Source organism: Ylistrum balloti, unplaced genomic scaffold (genome assembly GCF_031769215.1).
Source record: "Ylistrum balloti isolate Yb309-2 unplaced genomic scaffold, AGI_CSIRO_Ybal_v1 Utg370662, whole genome shotgun sequence".
Taxonomy (NCBI): domain Eukaryota; kingdom Metazoa; phylum Mollusca; class Bivalvia; order Pectinida; family Pectinidae; genus Ylistrum; species Ylistrum balloti.
The window spans coordinates 1,771,637-1,793,597 of record NW_026782401.1 but is presented as its reverse complement, the minus strand read 5'-3'; the positions used below and the strand labels follow the sequence as shown (position 1 = coordinate 1,793,597).

The window sequence follows — 21,961 nt, the reverse complement described above, 5'->3', positions numbered from 1 at the left end:
GTTATCGCAACACGACACATTTATAATGAACAACTTAAAAGAGGTATTATGATGATCCTGAAGAAATGAATTATGATATTTTCACTGCATGTACAGATCACTTTAGCAAAAAGAACAGGTTTAGAGTACACTTGGTTTTATCCCTGTCACGATACACTGTTAAATCTTTCATATTAAATATTTATGGTGTTTATGTATTCAATAGTTACATGTGTGTTCATTACTTATCAGTATATAAATCAGTATATTAAATATCTAATAGTAGTTATCACATATTCATCTTAATATTTTAAATAATTTTAATATTTTCACAATTTCATTTTTCTCTTGAGAAAAACAAATTAAAAGATAAATTCAAATGATGAGAATTTTACATACGGACTATTCATGTTCTAATAACACAATTTTAAGATTCCAATACAGAAAAACCCGTAAAACCAGTATTGTTTAGATAAAAACAAACCGTTAAATCATACAAGTTATCTTTATTACAAAGATCGAATTTCCAGAGCATGAGAACTGTCGGAAACAGCGGTCTATAAGATTTATGGTTCAAACACGGACAGTTCCAAAGAAAAGATTAACAACGAGTAAAGTGATTTTAAATGTGACGAGCTGAACAGGTCTTCTGTAGAGATGATATTACTGAATATGCCAGAGGAGACTTTCTCTAGAGAGCTGAAAGTTGTGTATATTGATAAATGAATACCCTGCTGACTTGTAAGATAAGTAACGAAACACGATGAAAATAATTCAAACATCAAGTAGGGCATCACGTCAAACAGATACAGAAATATCATATCGGACAGAACTAACTATTGTCCGTGATGATCTCAAGACAAATTACCCACTAGAGTTCGCGTACTAACCGTACAAATCACCAATACTGACACCCTATGTTCCAAAAGAAAAATCAGCGCCATACAGAAATATTATACGTCCTCTATTATTTTTCTTACAAGTTTTCAAAAGCTTGTACATGGTTAGTGGTTTTAATTTCACGTTAATTGCAAATGTAGAATTTTATCCGGTGAAATTTAATTTTAGGCTGTCGGTGTCAACCCCACGAGATAACACACAAGTACCACGGTCGTGCAAAGACCGACGGAGGTGTGATGTCCGATAATCATTAATCAAAAATGAGCTTTTTTTGACAACAGCATTTTTAAAACCGGGTTTTCAAATGTTGAAATTATTCATCTCGGGAAGTTTCAATTCTATTGACATTTTCTCCTGAGATGGAAATCTTTTGCAAATAAGTGTTAAAATTCTGCAGCGAGAAATAATGAATCAATTTTTTTAATATCATAGAATTATTTATTTAACTTGACCTTTCGTCCGATTGAAAGCAGTCTAATGTCAAAAATGTGAGAATGGATGAAGTGATTGGGAGACCCGTTTCTTTGTGGACCCCATATTTACCCTCACATTGCGAGGGTGTTAGTGACAGTTTTCATGTCCCTGAGCGACCTTTTTGTTACGTTGGATATCCCGCGAGGACCGCTTGAGACATGATAAATAGATGATGGGGTAGAGGTGAAAATGAACGATTTACGAGATTAGAAAAATAAATGGCAATTCTCACAGGAGACTTTAAACGACAAAAATAATTCAATATTTGCAATTAGGAAACCACACCTCTAAAATCAAGTTATATTATTTATCGGAGAATTATTTCATTTTCTCTTCTTTTGGATTGCTATCTGATAAAAATGAAACTGTTTTGAAATCGGAGCTGCGGCTGGAGCTGGAGATAAACGTTGTCATTGTAAAGCAATTAATAAAATATGATTTCTGTCGTAGTTAGCACAATAAATTGTAAGCAAATATGACCTAATGCGATACACTCATGTACAACAAAATCTATACAGAAATTGCAAACATATTTGTACAATTATTTCATATTCCTAAAATAAAAAGTCACACATTTTGGAAGAGAAAGAAAAAGAAAAAACAAACAGGATTTACCATATCCGTATTCATTAGAACACACTGTAGCAAACGTAAAACGTAAAAAGAATGTGTTTCATTAAAGATTGTAGTATTTTGAAGTGATTCTGAGACGTTTGGTTTTTTTTATATATATATATCGTGATGTGTTGGAGCGGTCCATGTTGTATCGGAAATGAATTTCTCCTGGAATCATCATAAGCGTAGTAATTAAAGCATCAGGATGTTTACATTTAAGTTGCCATCAATTTTCATTTAAAAAGTGTTCTTTCATGATTATCAAATGTCTGTGTCAATACAAGTTAGAGTGAGATCATAATTTGTTTCTTTTATGACAACTATGAAAAAAGAGGAAAATGGAGAAATATTAATTGCTTATCCGTAACACAATTATATCATGTAAACTTAATTGGTAATTTGACTTCCGTTCATATGATGATTCTTTTACTTCACTTAAAAGGATTATGAAAAATTGTAAATGCTCATCTCATCAAAATTGCCGTAACATAAATTAACCTCCAACGTGTTGGAAAGCCATCTCATTAATTTTTCACATAATTCACAATACAGAATATCTGTTTTCGTAATATATTACAAGAAATCAAGATGTCCATTTTTTATCGAAGGAAAGAATTAGCCGTTACACCTATGACAACATAATAATTACATGACCAAAACCAATATTTGTTCTATGACTTGGTTGTAAATAGTACGTCTGGTGTTAAACCCATGAAACGCGGTGTTACAAGCTGGCAATTAAGGACCGAGTTATCCGGCAAGCGGGCAAGTAATAGTAATATTAAGTCGGATTTAATTAATATAATTGAAAAATATCCACTTTTCTCTTGTGAAATCTAAAACACTATGCCACAAAATCCTCTGAATGGGCGATATTTCTGGCAAAGCTACGTGGAAATCTAACCGGCGAGATTCATGATTAAGGGGACAAAAAAGAATTTTCTCCGCGCAAATGAAATCATGGTCATTCATCATAGTTACTGTCACGGCAGGACCACATCTCTGACATGTCCTGAGTACATGGTTTTCTCCTCACATTGTCTCCTAAACAACATCAGGACCATGCATACTTTGATACCAGTCTCCACACACAATCCCGACCATGTAGTACAAAAAACAAACGATATCGTTGTTGTCTAAGAGTCGTGTACATTCAAAACCACAGACAAACGACAAGGGGGTGATACTGTAAACCAGAATGATTAAGGTTATCTCGGTTTACGAATGGAAATCTAAATAATTACACGTAGAAAAGAAGCATTTCATGCCTTTTAACTTTTATGTGTAATTTGTTTCCGACATGTTGGAAAATTCACATAATAGATTTTCAAAATAGCATGAAAACGACAACTTATTCTTAAATAGACATTGTAATATATTTTATGAAGAAAACTACCTCGAGAAGATTCGTGCGTCGGCCTATCACGTGAACGATAGTCTGACAATCAGATATAAATAAAGCGGTTGAAAACTATTCAATACCTGTTACAACATTGCTCGTTAAGTCGATTTCCTAATCTACATATTAATTAGAACACCATTTTCTAGAGATATTTACCAAAAACACAGACTACATTTTAAAAGAATGCTGCGTTCGTTCGTCTCTTAAAGTATGCAACAAAAATAGCTTTTCAGACACCATAATCTAAGATGAGAACAGACTACATTTTCGAGAAACATTTAACTCGAATGTAATATTTAAATGCAATGAAGAATCATATATGAAGATGCCTAAGTTTACATTGAAAAGGACATTAACAACTGTAATATATAACATTGTTAATACGTGGCATGGCCTGAGGGAGGATATGTGTGCTGTAACTGCCAAAATTAATGCCAGCATTAGTTGTAATCGGTGTTTTAGCCCCTCAGTTGTAATGAACATGAGGGCCTTGACAGGTCCGTCACAACAGGTGAGAGGGACAGACAGGTAAACAATGGTGATCAATATGACACTTACACAGGTACACAGGCACAATGGCGACAGTATATATTGCCTTACGCTTCATTAGTTAAGTAAATACAAAACATGTTGTCAGGATGGCATGAGCGGTTTGATCATGATTTCGTTGAAACAGAAAAAGCACAGGAAAAAAGTTCTACATTTTTTTATGTCTTTAGTGTACCAGAAAAGGTGAAAAATGTAAACAATCCACAGATATATGACAAGACAGATGTCTTCATATTACAAGAATCGTCCATGTCAAATTCCGTGTTATCACATATGAACTCTGTTTCCAGTTTTATCATTTTTTAAAGATTTCACTCATCACACAAATCAAACAAAAAATTCCTCCTGAAATCATTTTGTATTATGCGAGTTGCTCTTTGAATTGGAAAGATAACCGAATAATACATTCAGACGTTTACTCTTTCGGAACACCTGTTCTTTAGATACTTGTACTTTTTCAGGAGTCTCCGAAGAAATCTTTCATTTGCTATATCATGCTCTAGATGAATTGAATTTGAGTTTGCATTATGGTTTTGTTTACTTTTCGGTTTTTTCATTGTTTTTTTATCGTGACGTCATAGCGTTGGTCGTGACCGATTAATATTTGATGGTGACAAGTAAAATAATTCATTGTCCAAATTTACAGAACTGATTTTATTTATTATTGACAATATATATAGAATCGAATTCTGCGACATCCTTATGGTTTGTAAATGTATCAGCTAATATGCCTCTTGTACATCTACAGTGTATAGGCATATATCATATTGAAAGCTCACAATTAATTGGATTTTGATTTATAGATCAATTTACATCCGCCTCTGATGTAAAAATAGTATTTAATAATAAAACAATGACAGAAACTGATCAATCAATAGCCCATGTTTTTGCTGTTTCTGATGTCAACGAACCGTCTTAGTGGACACGTTATCGAATGTATGTTAAAGAAAATCCTTTATAACTTTATTTGTAAAACAAAATTTTTTCACCAAAAACTTCTGCGAAAACGATATCAAATAAGTGACCTACAACACTATGTCGAGGAAGTAAGATAAAAGACAAAAACCCGGGTAGAAGGTTAGGGACCTACTACTTCTATGTTCCCACTCTTAAGTCATGAGCTTGAGGCTAATAATTGTATTTCCTGAGTGAGTGACATTTTCAAACATCTGCATTTATAAGTGTACCTTTCACGAAACTATCTTATACCTTCCAACCAAAGAATGTGCCGCTAGAATTGCATTATGTCCTTTTTCAGACGAAATTAAATAGTGTTATAGAATAAGACCTTCAAAAACGGCTGGACAGAAAGAAGTGAAACATTTCTTTACATCCTACATTGTGTTGAGATTGACACTCGTCTCTGTGTCTTTGAATGCTCACAAAATTACGGCGTGTGAACTGACAGCTCATAGATGCGCGGCTCGGAAGACCATCCATCATGCGGACAAGCGCGTACGGGAACCATAATCATCGTCTTCTCACTTAGCGGGAATCAGAACTATATCTTCCTGTCGTAACAACTTTGTCTGCGGAAACGGTAAAAGGGCGGAAGTAGCATGCCGGTTTGCGTGTTGGGGAGGTCTTTCACTTAGAAGTTCTAGCAAAATTATTTCAGTTATTGAGAAATGAGTTTGAAATATTTTTATTCGAAGATGAATCATATTCATAGATCTGACATTTCTTGTAAAAAATATTGTTGACATGTTTAGGGAACACAGTATCGGTGTTAACACAACATATAGCATTTATTCTATAGATATTTTGAAAATTTTCAAATATTGAATATATATCAAACAATATATTTATTTTTTTTTCAATTAATCCATGTTGTAGTATTAAATTATCTTCATGCCGCAATATTGTAGGTTGCAAAGAAATGAAAGTGAATCACAAATTTGCCTTTTCCTTATTAAAGAATGATTTTTATAATCGTGTTAAAGAATAGGAAGTTGATTATTTAAAGGTGATTAACTTGGATCAGCGGGATATAAAGAATTATATTTCCTTCGTGCGTGTTTTAATTAACTCTTTAGCTAATTCACCTGTAAACTCTTCATGAGACCTACTCCAACGTCATCCTGTAACAATATATGCTATAGAAATAACTCAGTATAGGATAATAAACAGGTATTTTCTTAGGAAACATTCTCTAACAGCGATCTTAAGGCCGACACGTTCACAACGGCATGAAATGAGATCGATTTCAATGAAAATAGTGTTTACTTTGTATAATACCAGTGGCCTTAATTTTACTGCACGTGCGTATGAGCGCTAATGATTTCACAGAACGTGCGAGTCTTGTTAATTCGCATATGTCAAAGTCGGTGAACACTTGATGGTTTAGATTGTGCAGAAAGCATTATATGTGTTGTATACAATATTCAGTATATGCCGCTTGAAATGTTTCGGCTACAATGCTGAAATGCTGGGTGCCATATTGCCTTAACCAGACGCCATTCCTGCTAGTCTCTGATCTAATGAATTCCTGATCCAAGTATATTCATTCGAGAAAGCATTGTATATAAACTGTCGATGTTTTATTATTAAATCATTTCGCTTGGCTTGAAGCGTATTCTTTTATTTCTTTTTGCCGAGCCCGTCTGTTGTGGTGTTGGCATTTGAAAACTACGAAGCATTATGATTGAAGACTAGTATGCTGGATTCCTCTACACGCAATCTGTGGAACATACCAGTTGGCTGTTCAGGATAGAAGTTGACACGCCATGTCACATCTTCTGTGTTTAAGATAACAATATGCAGAAAACAAGGATTCCGCCATGGTTACAAAGCGTCCAAATAAAATTACGTTTGTAAATTAAACACAATATTAGTAAATCTTCAAAAAAATTGTAAGAATTGGCACTGACAATTTTCCCGCGGTTGCAGTCTTGTAAACCACGTCTGCTCCAGTAAATAGCGCCATCTATCACTCCCCTTGACAAAGACGATTACCATCAACGCAAGGCAGGCTTCCACTACTGTCGATCTACTGGGTGTCTTGGTTGAAACAATTATCAATAGAAATTGTATTAGAATTGTGTATCGAGCTACTTATTTGACTGAAGTCTCAACAATCCACATTATTCAATGTTATCCAAAAAATCTTAACAAAAAGCAGACTTTTATCAAAAACGTACTTAACAAAATTGAAACAGATGTATAGATGTAAGCGGTTTATATAGCGTCGATGTGAACTGATGTATCTTGGTTTGTTTTATTCAATCTTTCATATTAAATTCCAGTCGTGTAAAGTCGTTACTACTACTTTACGATTGTTTGACCAGTTGTTGTAATTTAAATAAACTTGAAATAAAAACAAAAAAAAGTTTTGTGGATATTTAAAGACTATCTTATATATTCTTGTATTAAATGTATTAATGAACACGAATTAATTCGCCAATTCTAACGTAGCACATATCAATCCTACATGAATATCACATTTGACATTTTCAGCATTTGGTGATAATTGGCAAGTCCGTTAAAGTAAGAAAATGACAAGAATAGACAACGTGTAGTTGAAATATATTTATGGGCACATTTAAGTTAGAGAACGATTCTAACACGAAGACCAAAATGAGTTATGGAATTCTACCCATATCTGTCTGTGGCACGTCTAAGTCCTGGGGAGTAAAGCATAAATATACAGTAAGCCTATCAATATACCCATAGTACGTGTACATAGCACAGCGATAAAGAAGATATGCACGTGTAACTTGTGTTTTAGGGAGACATTTTAATTTACTGTTTATATATCTGTAGTGCTGAGGGGCTTTTACCTACTGCGTGTCGACATACATCATCCACTCCACGTTGTTGCATATCGTCATAAACCGTTCATGCTAATCACAAACCTACTGATGTGCACAAGAAAAAGCTCCGTTTTCATTTGAAATCCAAATATTACTATCCATGTTCTCTTGTTTAAAAGGTCATAGGAAATACATAAAACCTAAAGACTGTAGACACGAGACATTAACACACAGAAGTGCAAGCATTCTGGGTTATGCAATAAACACACCATTTCTTCAGTACTGTTCACTTGAGAGAAGACTCGTTTGAAGCAATGGTATGGTATGTATAACGGGGATCACGTTTGCTGGTACCTGGAAAACATCTGTGTTCTGTTCCTTGTCATATAACACTACTCACAGATAAAATACAGTTATTCAATGTGCATTTGCCTCCATGAAATGTAATTGATATCTTTCTAATTTCGTAATATGACATGCGTTTTGATCACTTGTCTCTGATCGATATGTATGAGACAAGGTTAGTTTTAAATGTCACTCAAACATCACTGAATGCAATCGAAATATATTTATTAAAACTTTTAAGTTTTATGTGTTTTTGTTCATTGTATAAGAAACTATTTAGTTACATTAAAACATTCTCCGGTACAATATAAATCTACCATGTCGTTACAAAACTTTGGAAGATTATCTCACCGTTACGTGTAGAAGACAAACATAGTCGATAAAAAAGAACATCAAGCTATGAAAAAGTGTATGATCTATTAGATTATATTTCTTAAAAAGTGGGAAAATTGTTTTGAATTATATTCGGTAGTTCATCTGTTTTTCAACGAAGGTATACATTCACAACTGTATATGATATATTCGAATGGTCAATGCTATGAAAATATTTACTGACCTCCTGTTTGTTATCGCTTATACACAACAAATGGGTTCAACAAACTGGACTGAACTGACCCTTGGCGAGGATTAGGAGAGGCGGTACACCTGTCACTTCAAGTAGCAACAAACACTCTGTCAAACCACCAACTAAATATTTCCGGGTTCTACGATTGACAGGTGAAATATTCGTCGTCTGCTATCTTCCGAAGCGAGTGGAATGACGTCAGACGTATATAGACATTGATATAAGTATAGGTGATATGAAAATTAGAAAGAGTGATATTATGCTAGCTTTAGAAAATGATCGGTATGCAGTATCGAGTTGTGAATCACGTCTCGCTACATCAAACGAATTATTGGAAGCAATCGACCTGTATGACCCCCATCCTACTCGTTTCTTGTACATATATTGTAAAGCGTCATCACTGATTTACTGCTTACATACAGGTATGATATGGTATCAATTCAAAATATATTGTTGTTAATTTCGTGTAGCAGGAATTGTATGAATATAACTAGCATAGTTCACTCTTTTCAGGGATTTTAACAGCTTCGATAAATTCAAACTTTATTTTTAAAGTATTTTAGTATAGTCTTTGATGACAAGTAGATAATGTCGAATCTTGATTTACTATTCCACTTGATCTCTATCTATCAATATTCATTGTACTTGCAGTGAAAAGTACCTGTCATGAATCGGCAATATTATCATTAGATAAAAATATTAACCGCATTCATTTTTTGACTTTTAATCTGTATTACTAGATGTAATCATTAAGCGTAATTTGTGGAAGACCGTGATGGTATGTTTGATATTATAGAATATAGTGTAGATGCAATTTATGAACTACTGTGCGTGATATACAGAACACTTTAAATGTGGGTCATGTGAAGAAAGCTGAAATTCTATGTAAGTTTAACTTGTGTAATAGTATGTAAATGTGATTTGATGAATACTGTGGAAATGTGATGTGTGGAATGCGATTTATCGAAAACTGTGTCAGTATGTGTTATATAAAGAAAACCTAAAAATACTGTGTATAATTTAAGGAATATTGTGTTATAGTAATTTAAGGAATATTGTGTTATTATAATTTGGGGAATACTGTGTGTGATTTGAGGAATACTGTGTGTGATTTGAGAAATACTGTGTGTGATTTGAGGAATACTGTGTTATTGTAATTTGAGGATTACTGTTTTATTGTAAATTGAGAATATTGTGTTATTGTAATTTGAGGAATACTATGTCACTGTAATTTGAGCAATATTGTGTTATAGTAATTTGAGGATAATTGTGTTATTGTAATTCGGGGAATATTGTGTTATAGTAATTTGAGGAATATTGTGTTGTTGTAATTTGGGGAATACTGTGTGTGATTTGAGGAATACTGTGTTATTGTAAAGCGCGGAATATTGTGTTATTGTAATTTGAGGAATACTATGTCACTGTAATTTGAGCAATATTGTGTTATTGTTATTTGAGAAATATTGTGTTATTGTTATTTGAGAAATATTGTGTTATTGTAATTTGAGGATTATTGTGTTATTGTAATTCGAGGAATACAGTGTGTGATTTGAGGAATACTATGCTATTGTAAGTTAAGGGATACTGTGTGTTATTTGAGGAATACTATGTTATTGTAATTCGAGGAATACTGTGTGTGATTTGAGAAATACTGTGTGTGATACTGTGTTATTGTAATTTGAGGAATATTGTGTAAGTGTGATTTGAGGATATACTGTGGTATTGTAATTTGAGGAATACTGTGTAAGTGTGATTTGTGGAAAACTTTGTAAGTGTAATTAGAGGCTACTGTGTTATTGTAACATAGGCCATTGTGTATACATGTATTAGAGTTTACAAGATTATTTTAAAATACAATAATAAACATCGTTCACTTATCAGTAAAAATAAATAAACAATATATTAACTATTTAATAAAACAATTGATAACATCATATATATTGGTATAGTTGTACTAACAAAAGGAATAGACAAGCAGAACTGATCAAGGCCAACGATTAAACACGACATGATATAACTACTGACAATACATGTTTATGTACATTTTTTTACCAGTCTAAATGTTATATATCTACTGTTGAGGACACAAATCAAATACCTATATCCTTTGTATCAACGTATTAAGTGTTCTCATTTCGCCTTGATCATATTCTGTTTCATTGATGAATGATTTAAACTTCAAACGATGGCTTCCTAATTAGCACTTTTATTTTCTTCGGTATTTGGGTCTAGATAACAAAGGGATATACTGACAATATTACACAGAACACCTGAGACTATATAGAAAAAAGGATCAGAAGAAAAGCTAGATTTTTTACCTACCATCAAGTCATAAAAATAACATAAACATAATAGGTATGATCTGTGTTCTCCAGAAACAATAGTGTAAAAGGATAAAGGTTGATCGTAAAAGTGTACTGAGTCATCCTAGCCTTCCACCAGTTAATACTGTAGAACGGGAGTATAGACATGTGTAGTAAGGTAGAGTTCAGGTGTGGGGAGAGGTGGGTGGTGAAGCTATCTCTTAAAGAGTCGTGAGTGAAAACCGGTGTTAACAACAAGTAATACTATATATGACGAGGCAAAACACTGTTCTTATGACGCATAATCAATGTTGTATTTGTTATCTATTCACAACTGTGTACCTCATGTAGATTATTACATTTAACTGTTTTGCACTATAAGGAAAGATAAAGTGACAAATGATGAAATTAATTATTTGTTTTTTTTTCTTATATTGAACGTTTGATTGACAATACTGTTAGAAAGCGTCTGTTGATGGTGTGTATATACAAGGAGAATCTGCATGTTGTGTACACCTGAATTATATCGAACTTTCAATGAATGGTAATCAATTAAAATCAATATTGTATCAAATACGTGTAGAATGAAACAGTTACCATATGTACTAAATAAACATGACATTGTTGCAACAATAGGAGCGTTAAGTAGTAATGCTAACATAATTATAAAACTTAATGAAATAATCAGTTTAGTTTATGAACTAATTTCTAACGTCCAAGGTAAGCAGCATCCCGGACACCAATATATCATCAGACCAGAAACAATCGCATTTGCACGGCGGATATCTTTGAGGAACCAGAAGGCACTTACCCTTCCGGAACACCGAGTTTTCGTTTAAATCTTTCGATTGTTCATATTTTGCCCTAGTTTAATCGAATTTAAGTTTGAATAAAATTCTGTTGGTATATCTTTGTTATTTTGTTTTATGTATTATAAACAAAAGGAAAGAGAGAGAGAGAGAGAGAGAGAGAGAGAGAGAGAGAGAGAGAGAGAGAGAGAGAGAGAGAGAGAGAGAGAGAGAGATTATTAAACTAACAGTTACCTAAATTCTGTCTACTTTACCCACGGATACCAATAGGGATATCCCATGCAATGAAATGTTCATATCACCCGCAGTATAGAGCAGTCTCGATTATTTCTGTATGTTTCAAACTAACACGTCGCTAATGATGATATGAAATCTAAATACGATATTGAAAATGTTTCCATCACTATTGAAGCATTTGGGGACAGGGATGGACTAGTAATCCCCAGTTCCAATTAATGCATATTTTGAAATTGCCGACATTAAGGTATTTTTTGTTATACTCTTCGTTGAATAACGCTTACAGTTTTTACCTGTAACGCTTCAATGAACGAAAATTAAATTTATTTCAAAAGTGAAAAAATAAGTCAGATGTACACATGGAAGATGTATAGTATGTAACAAGAAGTTTTTAGATTTTATCATCATTATAAATAAATGATGGGTCATTATTAATATAATTTCCTTCATAGTCACGTATATAAAAGAAATGTTTACCTAAAGCGTTCGATAAAAAGAAACATCAAACACATGATTCGATACAAAACTGGGAAAGTTTATGGCATTTAATAGATAATAGTTGTATCAATCTTTCATTGGATATGAAATAACAGAATACTGCTGTCATCTGAGATTAAGTTTTAAGAGTACTACTACAATTGACAAGTCTGGAGTTGTGATATCAGAGCTACAATTGTAATCTGACAATTCTAGATTTGTAACATCAGAGCTACACTTGTTATGTGAAAGTTCTGAAGTTGTGACATCAGTGTTGCAGTACTGAAGTTGCCACATAATGCAACATAATTATCTGACAGTACTGGAGTTGTAACATTAGTGCTACATTTATAAGTTGGCAACACTGAAGTTTTAATATCAATGCTATTGTTGTGCTCTAAGTTTTAAATTAATTCTGAAAATATTATTATTATTTATAGATCAATAAATCAATAACATGCAATAAGACAGGTGTATTGGAATGAATATTGGAAAGTATCAAAAGCAACTTGAAAAACACCTATTGATCGTAGCATTCACATCATGGTTAATACGAGAGGCTATTTATCAAAGTTTTCTGATTATATACCATTATAACATTGTACGTGAATACATGAAACCTTTGCAGTGAAAAGAAGCCAGTTTATGGAACAATTATGCAAGCAAAATAAGTGTGATGAAGTTAATAAGAAGTAATAAAAACGTGAAAAAGAGACTTTTTTTTCAAATTGGAAGAGTGGGAGTCATGTAAATATAGTAATTTTAATACTACATATGTAATTAACAAATTTTATTACAAATGTAATATAAGTAAACGTTGCATTGCTGTTACATTTGCAACACCATATGACATTAACTGTAATGCGTAACATTGTTTTTTATCCCGTCTACTAGCTTGTGTTACCTGCCATTAAACGCAGAAATATGTTTTACGGAAATTTCAAGTGGCTGCATCTGTTGGGCGGCTATGAAATATGATTAACTTTACTGTAAAGCAAACAGTCTTTGGTTTTATTAGTGGGCACTGAAAGGAAAGCCATCAACCTTGTGATACGATGGAAGTTGTACATATGTCCTTATTGAAATATGTCACTAAAGTCTTTTTCATAAATTTCACAGTTGTTGATTACAGTTAAAACTTTTTCGTAAGTGATAGATTTTGTATATAGGAAACCCCATAAATCATACTTAATGGAACCGTAGCGTACTCCAGTATAATTCTAAGGATTAGGGCGTAAGAGGCTTGAAAGGAAAAAGATGATAGAGACACGGTTAGATGTAGTTTACAACTCCAGCTTCACACGGAGATGGAAATTAGTCACAGTCTCAGTGCCGCTTTGTACACCGTTCGCTATTCCTATTGCATAATTCTTATATGCAAATTTTATAACAGATCACGTGTCGTTTTTAGATAAGAAAAAAGAACATATAGCTTATCTTGATACTTTCGTAATGCCACAAAGTATTTATAGGTTGTATTTTATATAGCAAGGTTTCGTACAAGATGTATACGTCGGTTATCCTTAGTGTATAAGTTAGGAACAAAGTTATACAACATAAAAATGATATTTCGTGTTACTACATAAATTAGCTTTGATAACTATTTCAGTATCGAATGTATATAAAATTGATAGAACGATACTTCGTGTTAAATAGATAATAAGATATTCCACATATATTTTTATATTCCACCTTACACAATGTCTCTGCTGTCCTTCGGATAATAATTATTTTAGTTATAGAAAACATTGTGGCGCAAACAAAATATGGTTGTCTATAGAACATGCATAATATGCAAGAATTTAGCATAATGTTATTAAGAACGAAAACAGAAATCACAATATGTGTATTGATGATTCACAGCAAAAACATATCAAAGATAAAAAAACAAAAACGGAAAAAATGAAAAACTCTCGAAATTCTAGTTATATAAACATTTAGCAAGCATATGGATAAAATATTGGGATAATAACAATAACATAATATCGAATATCATATCCGTGAAGTTCTATTAAAGTTATTAATGTTTTGTATAGATGTAGCCAACACCATTCATACATGATTACAACTTAGGGCAATAGAAGTGACCAGTTCTAGTCGGGACCATGATGGATGACCCGAGTCTCAGGCTAGAGATCCAAGCATACTTCAAGTCTTGGCAATGTCGTAATGACATGGAGTATCACCCGCAGTAAACACACGCTATCTTTCCATCCTCTGTATTAAGACGTTGTAGATATGATTGAATATGCATATCCAAATATTAGACACAAGGTATATAGTATGCTTTGATGGTTCATATTGAGACATATCGTGTATGATTGATAAGGAAATCAATTCATTAGGTCTGTGTAAACAAACGTTAGTTCTAAACGAACCAGAGAGTTCCATTTTTTCATACAAATTCATCATCATTATCAAAAAGAACATTCTTTATAGGGTGTTAATATCACAGAGTGTCATCAGTGCTATTTATGATAATAACAAATTTATCGATACATAATGTAGTATTACCATCATAATAAAAGTGGCTTTTGATATGATAAACGCTCTCGTTATTCAAAATTTATCAGCACATACAATTGTACATGTAAAATTTTCTGTACAAAACTCTATAATCAGTTATTTTAATACATATATTTATTTATGAACAGTTTGTTAGTAATTTTGAACTGATGTAAAAACAGCAGAAAATAGCAACATAATCATAATCCAAACTTAAATTCCATCAAACCAGAGCATGTAAGTTGATCAGAATATTTTGTGCACCTATGTATGAAAACATGGAACAATTGTGTAAGTATTTCCACTGACTCTGAGCCAAACCTCGCGAGTTGCCATGATTGTATCAGTTACGCTTGTTACTGGTTGCTTTGGCTAGCGTTTGAATTACAAGTTCACGTAAATCTTTGAGTAACCTTATTATTACTTCAACTTTACGATAGAATATTTACCAACTAACTATACGTTTTTATTTTCTCGGCAAAAAAAACCTAACGTCGACTATTTTTATTCTTCTAATTATTTCTATACGAAAACAATTTACAGCGCCGTTACGAATTGTATTCTGCAAGTGGAACAGATGTTTTCTTGATAAATCTTTAACTATAATGAGTATGCCTCTGATTTTAAAATGATTTCGTCTTATTCACACGAACACAAAAATCATATTTTAATGAGTAACTCGCGTGGTATTTCTTTCCAGAACAGATCTATGATTTGTGTGAAAATATATAATTGTTTTCTTTTTTAAATACAGTTTATTTTAATGAAAAATAAAATTGGTATGTAATGCAATTATAGAAAGAACTAATACTTGTGAGAAACAATAATTAAGAAAAATAAAATATATAAGGAAACTTATTTTATCTACAGACAGTTAACTTAAATATTGAACGAAATGGATATATACATCTTTAATGAAATACACAAGTTATGATGTAATGTATCCAACATGAAAGTGTACAAATTATGATTTATCGTCCTTATTCTGCTGTTGTTTCAAAAGATAAATTTATAAAAAAAACTAATTCATTATTACACGTTTACAAAGAAGGCAAAAATAAATAAATGGGTTTTTTTTAAACGAAAAGATATGTTATACCATATTTCATTTTCTGGTACCATTTTGAGTATTTGTTTCATATATATTGAAAATATGTCATATAATAACATATTCGTTAACACATGGTTTTAAACGGATATAAATCATAGTAAAATAGTCGGATTGGCGTGTGTTAACCTAACACTAGGTTATGTAAAATTATCAAACAGTTTAGCAATATGACAGGTGAAATCATGGTACAATGATACAATTGTAAGGCGAATTCCGTTAGCGATTAGCCAACGTCAAACATGTTATATATACCCCGCACTATATAACCCAAGGCATAGATATCGAGATAACATAATAGTGATCATCGCCGATTAGGTAAAGTGGATAGTTTTATGATATAACGACACATTTACAACAACATCCTCTGGCAAGCATGCACAGAAGGAAGTATATGGTATCATGGGTGTTTGGAAAAAAAATCACCGCCTTTGGTTGAATAATAAAAACGTCTCATTGGTCTTAACGAAACTGACAACACACTATAAATATTGTTTTAATTGTCATAAATGTTTTCTGAATTCAAAAACTTAAAAAGTACATATTTATATAACTTTATAAAAGTAGGAAAATTATAATTGTAATCAGATTCAGATCAAAGAAACTTCTTTATTGAAGAAAAAAATACCTGATTTGTTAGATCAAAAATTCAATTATTTAAAATATTGTCATTGCTATCCTTTATTAAAAGAATTATCAATTCTATACATATTAAAGAACTTTTTGAAAATTGGACAGACAAGGTTTTGATGACTGATATAGCTGAATGTACAATTGTAAATAATCATAATTGAATATTTAGCAAATATGATACCTTGAAATAGATTTCAGTGTTTTTCTAATCAATTTCCATTATTTAGAAATAACCAGCTGTTCTTTTGTCCTTCTTTATTTTCTCATTAACTGCAGTAATGAGAAGCCGACGGCACATAATTGTAAAACGACACCATCCGAGATTCTTCCAGCAACACTTCTACCCATTAGCCTACTGTCATTCAAGAAAAATATCGATAAAACTCACCATACCAAAAAACCGAACGACATATTTCTCTGATAGCTTTTTGTACTTTGTTTACGTTTCCGGTTTGTTCACTAACAATTTTCTATCTGTCATGTTTTCATTTTACGGAGGTTTTATCGTTGTTTTGTACGGAATTAAAATTGTTGCGGTTTTCCGCGGTCCCGCATGGAAATCACGCCACGGACGTTGGGTGTTGTATTTTCATGGAGTACTCGGAAAACATAAATATGGCCGCGCTCGTACTCTGACAATTGGAATCCTCTATGATTAATGACCCATCTATTGCAAGAATTCCCAAGACGGCAGTTCTGTAGGCAAAGTCAAAATGTTCCCCTAGGATCGAAGGAAAGGCTAACTAACTATGAATGTGTTAGTGGTAATAGATTCCCAACTGGAATTTGAAGTTTATGCGATATGACATTAAATCACCTCATGTTTGGATAGAGCACCAGTGATTGACAGACAATTTCTTGATGACCGCAAAAAGGTCTTATTATCACTTCACATTGTGTTTAGAATAGAGCAACTGTGTTCGCTCTCGTTAATCATTTAATGACCCTTATACAAGTTGTTATTGTTTATTTGAATCATATAACACATACGTAAGTTAATTCATATGTTAAATTTTGTTATTATAAGCATGCAAAATTTATACAATTATGCAGAATGTATCATTTTCTTTATTGATAATATATGGCTGATTTTCATAATTATTCAACTTCAGGATTGTACAAAAAGACAAACAAATCTAGAGCAAAGACGCGCAGTAAATGGTCCTGCATAGAAATAATCATAAATATTTTATTAGAAAATCTGGAAACGTATGAAAAAATATTACTTTTGATGTGGATATGTTATTTCGAAAGCACATCAAAAATTCGCTTTACAGGAATATCGAAACGGTGGAGACATAGCTTACCGCAAATACACGTTCAAGTGAAAAGAGCATCTCACTGTCTTTTGTATGGGGAAATTGAGACGTTCTGAAGTGATATTGTTGTGACTGTTCAACTTGTTTAGACTGAGAGGAGGCTAACAATGGAGGTTTAAGGGGGGATTTTATATCTAGTGTCACTCTCCTCCTCACTTATTCCCGTACAGACGTTGGGAAAGGGGATTTAAGGGTCGTTAAACAGTGCCTAAATTGATTTTACGTCTTGTGTTATTTCAAAGTATGACGGGTGTTTCTGGTGAAACGACATGTTGCATACAGAGAGAGGAAATACGAACTATAATCGAAAGGTTATCACAACCATTTCAAACGAATAAATGGATTTGATTTGGTTATGATTTCCTAAAGTTATTGATAAGTAGCAGCTTGTGTAAAAATATACACTTTGACTGTTATTGAACAAAACCGAGTTTTGCATTTCAAACACCCGGAAACATTGTTTATATATTGATTTTATTGTATGTAAATAAGTTAAGTTTATTAAGTTATCAGATGGCGTATTCTAATAATAATTACAGTGAATTGGTAACGTCCCAGTAATCGGTGACGATGTTAATTCATTGTGAACACAATGGTTGTCTGTAATGACGTAATATCAATATTGCATTTATATTTTATTTACAGAACAATATGCATGTTTGAGATTGTGGACAGTCAACGCTAAGTCAACAAGCATTGGAGTCCGTTATACCTCAAGTATGTTTATTTTTCTAATTTACAAAAGGTCCTCGATTCACAAGAGTAATAGCAAGGTAAATTTTTAAATAGACCTAATAAGGTTTGCAGGCTGTTTAACAGGATTAGAAGCATAGGTCTGTAATGGGGCGCGCTAGGACAAACACGTCCACTCGTCTGTGTGTCAACACCGACCCCCTGTTTCTGTGAGGCGGGGTTGGATTGATGTGGACGGAGCACGTGTGTTTCGGGTACCGGCTATTCCGGTCCCAAACACACTCGGGTCGACCCGAACATCTTAGTACAGTTGACAAAAAAGATTGACTGTCTCTTGTCGCTAACGAATGTCTCCTGGTTGAAGTAGGGAAGTAAATATACTTTCCTCTGTCATAGTTAATGTTTTATCTGTTCACCTAATGGGATAGACAGTACCCAGACTTGTGCACTCCACACACATACATTGCCAAATGTTTGAACAAATATTATTATAAGGGTGAAAGCATGGACGGTCGCCCGGTTACTGTTCCATATCTGTCGCGATGGTTGTACACAGTCTGTCAAACAGTTGGACAAAGTCTGGGATTTTTAAACGTGTGATTACATCTCATCATAAAAGAAAAAAAAGGAAATCATACTATGTTGGTATCAAACACAACAAACTATGGCAAAAACGAAGATGTCTGTCAGACAAAATAAACAAACGTGTTCAACGATACACGGAAGACCAATCTATTAATAACGAGTACGGTTTCAATCTAATGTCAATCATCGTGCTATCACATTTAAAATTCGAACTTGTTGAAATATCATGTTATGAACTACCTATTTTTAAGAAGTCTTTCTGTGTTGTGAGTAAATACAGAGATGATACATCATGTGATATATTTATTGTATACTTTTCAAAAAGCATAACCCACTCCTTTGACTTCTCGGAAAGGACATATAAATTGTTAAATTCGGAGTCAAATTTCATAACGGATTTAGTTATGAGATAATGTTGAAAACTCACAAATTGATCGCCCTTCTACTCGGTAGTATTTTAGATACATACATGTTCAAAGAGTACATGCCAGCAATCACCAGTTACAACAAACACAGGGCAAAGAAGATCTGATCAATAGTGAGTTTTAAATTGTCACGAACCGTTTATAAAATATTGAAATCCTGGATATCTTCATACTTCAAATAGTTTTGACTAAGCAGGTATGTAAATACTGTATCATTATCAAACATTGTTATGTAATAATGAAAGCTCTTGAAATGCGAAATATGAAAACTCTGGTAAAATCCTGATTTCTTAAGGTTTTTTCCAGATAATGACTGTAAAGTCTGTGGTTTAAAAATCATATTTTCAAAAAGGAAATTCACTTATGATTTAGTGTATGTTTACATGCGATTTGTATATAAAATATAAACTTATTGAAATTCTTGTGCAGTTTTCCATCATGCGATATTCTAGAGTTAGCATAATTCTAGAGATTAACGTTGTTGAGTGAGAGGTAAACAAATGATAGTGGTATTAAGATTTCTATGATATCAAAATAAATCCTTACAAAAAGTAATTATGTATTTTAGTGAAACTGTCAAACCTAGTTATTCTGTAGGGTAAGTATTATCGACATAAATGACACGATAGCTGTCCACGTTTCGTTTATTTTCCTCTACATAATGAATGTTTACATCTAGAGATAAGTTGTGGGCTTTATTTTGTTTGACATAAACTGTGAAAACTTGAAATGTTATATCTGAGAATAATTCATAAAATGCCATATAACTCGTTTACGCTAAGTAAAGTGACTTTAAACTAACATTCCAATATGTAATAGACATTTTAACACTCACAACAAATTATATTTTCGCCCTTTTAGATAATACGATGAAATGCTGTAGATGTATACCTAACACATAGCTATACAAAAATAGCGACATGTGTTTTCTAGATGAATATGAAACTCTATTTAAAAAATGATCTTATTTGAGATTAAATTGAGTTTTTTAAGGCCCACGGGCAGAAACTGTCTCGTTCCTTAGACAGATATGTTCAGATACCTGAGAAGTTTAAGTTTCTCGATCTTTTGAAACACGCCGACCATATTGTGGCCTTCTGTCAACAAAGCGCAAATCGCTGTCCGGCATCTTAAACCCGTCAAATTATACAGACCGTACCACGTGCTGAAGTGTCCCATTCAATGTAATAGAAAATCCCAACAGCAGTTAATTTAAAGACGTTTCAATCAATTTTTAGCAATTATTACAAGCATATACCGTTAGATTGCCTATTTCAGCACTTGGTTTCACACGCATCAACTGAATAAAAAGTAGGTGGATTAAAGCTAATTAGAATCCCGGTTTATTATCGTTGTTGACAATCAAAACACGAATTTCCCTAGTCCATTGTGGACGTAGCGGTGAGCATTGCACGGCCGTGATTGTGGGTATATTGACACAATTATGAAAGGGAATTATCAGAGATCAGCATCATAACAATAAGTGATTATGATTTTTTATAACCTATGCTTTGTAAAGGAAATATCCAATACTGATACATAAATTACTTCCCTGATTGTCAATTTACGCAAACAGTGTTTAATAAAATCTAAAAAAAAATCTCTTCACATGGAGGAATGCACGCAAAGCTATTACTATCATTATTGACAATTTCATCCTTTTAAATTTGTTGTCACCAATATAGACTGTGATGAATTTGTATGATGTCATATATCTATTATACATATCATACTGATTTAAGGTGTTTAGATATAAATTACGGGTAATGTTATTACTTTAAAATAGAATCTTTATTGAGGAAATGTTTTGTTTATTTTTTTACTCGAATCTAAACGGTTTTTTATAATAATGACAATACTTGTTCAAGCATACTAATCAGTTGCTTTACAAACATTAGTTTAAATGTATTTATTGAGCGAAGGTTTAGAAATAACAATATGCTGATGAGGTTTTGTAACGTGTAATGGTTACTTAGTTAACTCTTGGTGTTTTTCCTTACTGACAAACTCTATATTTTTAACAGAATATTTTATAAACGAACAAATTTACTCGAAATTTCTGAAAACATTATCCGTAATATATTTAAATGTATGTTGAAGTCACAGGACAAATAACATACTGAGATGTATATCCTAAACAATGACTTATTCAAATCTCCGAGTGAAGTATATATAGGGCTGATTATGTACACAAAAGCGATACTCTAAAAACACGTGTGTTGTGTTATCCTCTGACAAACACATGGGATACACAACACGATTGGTATTACAGTTTGACAAACTATG

At 32.7% G+C, this 21,961-nt stretch overlaps 1 protein-coding gene across 1 annotated transcript in view; it reads right to left on the bottom strand.

Annotated features, from left to right (window-relative positions):
* LOC132557365 (homeobox protein Hox-A1-like) overlaps nt 1–21,961 on the bottom strand; it is a 30,929-nt gene that overhangs the window by 8,339 nt on the left and 629 nt on the right. The gene's annotated exons all lie outside the window — the stretch shown is intronic.